The sequence below is a fragment of the Schistocerca gregaria genome, unplaced genomic scaffold (genome assembly GCF_023897955.1).
Source record: "Schistocerca gregaria isolate iqSchGreg1 unplaced genomic scaffold, iqSchGreg1.2 ptg000871l, whole genome shotgun sequence".
Taxonomy (NCBI): Eukaryota; Metazoa; Arthropoda; class Insecta; order Orthoptera; family Acrididae; genus Schistocerca; species Schistocerca gregaria.
The window spans coordinates 12,501-17,500 of record NW_026062232.1 but is presented as its reverse complement, the minus strand read 5'-3'; the positions used below and the strand labels follow the sequence as shown (position 1 = coordinate 17,500).

General features: G+C 50.1%; 1 non-coding gene across 1 annotated transcript in view; it reads right to left on the bottom strand.

The window, feature by feature from the left end:
* The window catches only part of LOC126323805 (small subunit ribosomal RNA), a 1,893-nt gene extending 1,337 nt beyond the window's left edge, over nt 1–556 (bottom strand). The window contains exon 1 of the ribosomal RNA XR_007559673.1: nt 1–556. This exon is cut by the window's left edge and continues 1,337 nt beyond it. This is a non-coding gene — a ribosomal RNA (small subunit ribosomal RNA).
* Between the last annotated feature and the right edge of the window lie 4,444 nt (nt 557–5,000).

Here is a 5,000-nt window from a genome sequence, read left to right as displayed (position 1 = left end):
CGTTAAAGGATTTAAAGTGTACTCATTCCGATTACGGGGCCTCGGATGAGTCCCGTATCGTTATTTTTCGTCACTACCTCCCCGTGCCGGGAGTGGGTAATTTGCGCGCCTGCTGCCTTCCTTGGATGTGGTAGCCGTTTCTCAGGCTCCCTCTCCGGAATCGAACCCTGATTCCCCGTTACCCGTTACAACCATGGTAGGCGCAGAACCTACCATCGACAGTTGATAAGGCAGACATTTGAAAGATGCGTCGCCGGTACGAGGACCGTGCGATCAGCCCAAAGTTATTCAGAGTCACCAAGGCAAACGGACCAGACAAGCCAATCCGATTGGTTTTGATCTAATAAAAGCGTCCCTTCCATCTCTGGTCGGGACTCTGTTTGCATGTATTAGCTCTAGAATTACCACAGTTATCCAAGTAACGTGGGTACGATCTAAGGAACCATAACTGATTTAATGAGCCATTCGCGGTTTCACCTTAATGCGGCTTGTACTGAGACATGCATGGCTTAATCTTTGAGACAAGCATATGACTACTGGCAGGATCAACCAGGGAGCTGCGTCAACTAGAGCTGAGCAGCCGGCCGCCCGGGAGTGTGTCCCGGGGGCCCGCGCGAACACGCAAGCGTCCGCTCAATTATTCTGCAAACAGGAGGAGGCCGAGCTCCCCTGCACGATACACCTCGAAACCCTCTCAGGTCCCGGCGGCGCGCAGCGCCGTCCTAGGTACTTGGTCGGTTTCGAGAGAGGCGCAATCGCCCGGAGTTAGGCGAGTAGACGGTTTTAGTGCGAACACCCTTGCTCCCAACTGAGCTTGCCGCTGCCGACAGAGGCCCGGGAGCGTGCTGTCGTGGCATTGCCGGCGGGAGACAACACGCGCCACCTATGGTGACCGGCAGCTCCAACGCCAGCGCCACACAAGGGCAAAGCCCCACTTGGGTGCAGAAGCGAACTCTCCCAGCACAGCGCACGCGCCAACACGTCCGCACAACTGCGATACAAACCACCTGCGAGAACCGCTGGGGCGACCGAGCAGCAGACGGCGTCGCGGCGCCGAGTGCCAGGCGGCGGCGCATCCTCAACGCACACAGTCCTCAATCAGACCAGCACACTGCAGATGTCCACCGCGCTTCGTACCGGGCTCGGCTGAACCAACTTTGGCCGCCAGGCGCCGCGTGCAGGGTGCGCCGCAGCGTAGCTGCGCCGCCTGCCGGGCCCGTCGGCTGGCGCTCCTGCCACTCGGCGCCCCCCACCAGCCGCCTGTTGCGCGTGCGCCCACGCAGCGCGCGGCCAACACGCCGGGCGGCCCCCCTTCACCGGCCGGGAACAGTCCCACCAAGCCACCGCCGCGTATCGCTTCATACCCACATGGGCCTAGTCACGCGTGTGGATGTGGCGGGTACCGCTGAAACAACCGGTTAATAGCTGTACCGATCGTCGCCATCACAGATTCACCTCCAGCGTGAACAACCGCTCAACAACGGATTTCCAGTTCATTTGCGTATCTTGGGCAGTAAACGTAGATGTCCACCTACATTTGCGAATTCAACAATTCTTGCATGCCAGGATGTCATGTGTCACGACACGCTACATCAGACCACATACACACTGCGACATGTGCAGAAGAGAACACGTGGAAGGTGGCCCGCGCACGTATGCGATGTACCTTCCGCGATCCACTGTCAACCGGCATCTGCGGCATGTCCCAGATATGGAACGCGGTCCACCAGGGTAGCACTTTGTGTGAGGCAATACGACAAAGTCGGAATACACGCGTCACTACATCAGACGGCTCACGCTGACCTGACCTGACCTGACTCACCGCACCACCACCCCCAGCGACCCAGGGTGACATACAATGCGTTCGTACGTTCCTCCCACACGCCTCTACGGCGTACCACAGTGCAACCTAGCTGTTATTGGGAGACGAGACAAGTAGCATCAAGCACAACATATGGAAATTGAGATTCGACACCGTTGGGCACAGCCAGCGTACGGTCACACGTATCACACTACTTCACTCTGTACGTAACGACCGATGATCGGTACAGCGTGTGGGTTACGCGTACGACATCAGCGGACAATGGACACAGACCATACCACGACGTACACTGAGGGCGTCGACATCTGAATGCAACTGAACAGCTGCGAGGCTCATTTAACACTCAAACGCCAGACCGACCAGCTTGAGAGGACAGAGACACAAAGAGGGGGACAGAGGGGGACAGAGGGGGGGGAGGGGGGGGGTCGGCGATATAGTCCTATTGCAGTACAATTGACAGTGGATAGCAGGAATATGTGGAAAGTAAGCAACACTCGCAAGACATCTACATGAGGATAACAACGACACCAGAGATTCCGAGCAGTGAACTATGTTAGGCAAAGGGACAACGTGGGTTAGGTTAAGGGACAACGTGGGTTAGGTTAAGGGACAACGTGGGTTAGGTTAAGGGACAACGTGGGTTAGGTTAAGGGACAACGTGGGTTAGGTTAAGGGACAACGTGGGTTAGGTTAAGGGACAACGTGGGTTAGGTTAAGGGACAACGTGGGTTAGGTTAAGGGACAACGTGGGTTAGGTTAAGGGACAACGTGGGTTAGGTTAAGGGACAACGTGGGTTAGGTTAAGGGACAACGTGGGTTAGGTTAAGGGACAACGTGGGTTAGGTTAAGGGACAACGTGGGTTAGGTTAAGGGACAACGTGGGTTAGGTTAAGGGACAACGTGGGTTAGGTTAAGGGACAACGTGGGTTAGGTTAAGGGACAACGTGGGTTAGGTTAAGGGACAACTTGAGTTAGGTTAAGGGACAACTTGAGTTAGGTTAAGGGACAAATTGAGTTAGGTTAAGGGACAAATTGAGTTAGGTTAAGGGACAAATTGAGTTAGGTTAAGGGACAAATTGAGTTAGGTTAAGGGACAAATTGAGTTAGGTTAAGGGACAAATTGAGTTAGGTTAAGGGACAACTTGAGTTAGGTTAAGGGACAAATTGAGTTAGGTTAAGGGACAACTTGAGTTAGGTTAAGGGACAACTTGAGTTAGGTTAAGGGACAACTTGAGTTAGGTTAAGGGACAACTTGAGTTAGGTTAAGGGACAACTTGAGTTAGGTTAAGGGACAACTTGAGTTAGGTTAAGGGACAAATTGAGTTAGGTTAAGGGACAAATTGAGTTAGGTTAAGGGACAAATTGAGTTAGGTTAAGGGACAAATTGAGTTAGGTTAAGGGACAAATTGAGTTAGGTTAAGGGACAACTTGAGTTAGGTTAAGGGACAACTTGAGTTAGGTTAAGGGACAACTTGAGTTAGGTTAAGGGACAACTTGAGTTAGGTTAAGGGACAACTTGAGTTAGGTTAAGGGACAAATTGAGTTAGGTTAAGGGACAAATTGAGTTAGGTTAAGGGACAAATTGAGTTAGGTTAAGGGACAAATTGAGTTAGGTTAAGGGACAAATTGAGTTAGGTTAAGGGACAAATTGAGTTAGGTTAAGGGACAACTTGAGTTAGGTTAAGGGACAAATTGAGTTAGGTTAAGGGACAACTTGAGTTAGGTTAAGGGACAACTTGAGTTAGGTTAAGGGACAACTTGAGTTAGGTTAAGGGACAACTTGAGTTAGGTTAAGGGACAACTTGAGTTAGGTTAAGGGACAACTTGAGTTAGGTTAAGGGACAACTTGAGTTAGGTTAAGGGACAAATTGAGTTAGGTTAAGGGACAAATTGAGTTAGGTTAAGGGACAAATTGAGTTAGGTTAAGGGACAAATTGAGTTAGGTTAAGGGACAACTTGAGTTAGGTTAAGGGACAACTTGAGTTAGGTTAAGGGACAACTTGAGTTAGGTTAAGGGACAACTTGAGTTAGGTTAAGGGACAACTTGAGTTAGGTTAAGGGACAAATTGAGTTAGGTTAAGGGACAAATTGAGTTAGGTTAAGGGACAAATTGAGTTAGGTTAAGGGACAACTTGAGTTAGGTTAAGGGACAAATTGAGTTAGGTTAAGGGACAAATTGAGTTAGGTTAAGCGATAATCTGGTACAGCCACAGTTAGGTTAAGCGATAATCTGGTACAGCCACAGTTAGGTTAAGCGATAATCTGGTACAGCCACAGTTAGGTTAAGCGATAATCTGGTACAGCCACAGTTAGGTTAAGCGATAATCTGGTACAGCCACAGTTAGGTTAAGCGATAATCTGGTACAGCCACAGTTAGGTTAAGCGATAAACTGGTACAGCCACAGTTAGGTTAAGCGATAAACTGGTACAGCCACAGTTAGGTTAAGCGATAAACTGGTACAGCCACAGTTAGGTTAAGCGATAAACTGGTACAGCCACAGTTAGGTTAAGCGATAAACTGGTACAGCCACAGTTAGGTTAAGCGATAAACTGGTACAGCCACAGTTAGGTTAAGCGATAAACTGGTACAGCCACAGTTAGGTTAAGCGATAAACTGGTACAGCCACAGTTAGGTTAAGCGATAAACTGGTACAGCCACAGTTAGGTTAAGCGATAAACTGGTACAGCCACAGTTAGGTTAAGCGATAAACTGGTACAGCCACAGTTAGGTTAAGCGATAAACTGGTACAGCCACAGTTAGGTTAAGCGATAAAGTTGGTTAAATTTGGTATTGTGTGGGAAGGGGGCAGAGAGAGAGGGGGGGGGGGGGGGGTGGATAGTGGTGGCAGTACACGGATGCCTGAGTCACCGTCAGATACGTCACGTCGGTTCGATGCTTGTAGCAAGAGGCTGGCGGATGTGTGTCTCTCACTTCTGCAATTTTTCATGTGGTATAACACGAGGGCGGGGGATGATATTTGGTGCCCCTCTGTGTAGGATGTGTGTTGGTGGTGTTGATTTATCTGAGCAATGGTAGTTGTCGGAGGAGTGGGGTATTGTGCTTTTATAGGTGGACCTACTGCTCTGGTTATCATAGTGTCGACGGTGCAATGTGGCAGAGAGGATGCACTCGACATTGTCGCATTCCAGATGTTTACGTATTGTGTGTCTCCGTTGC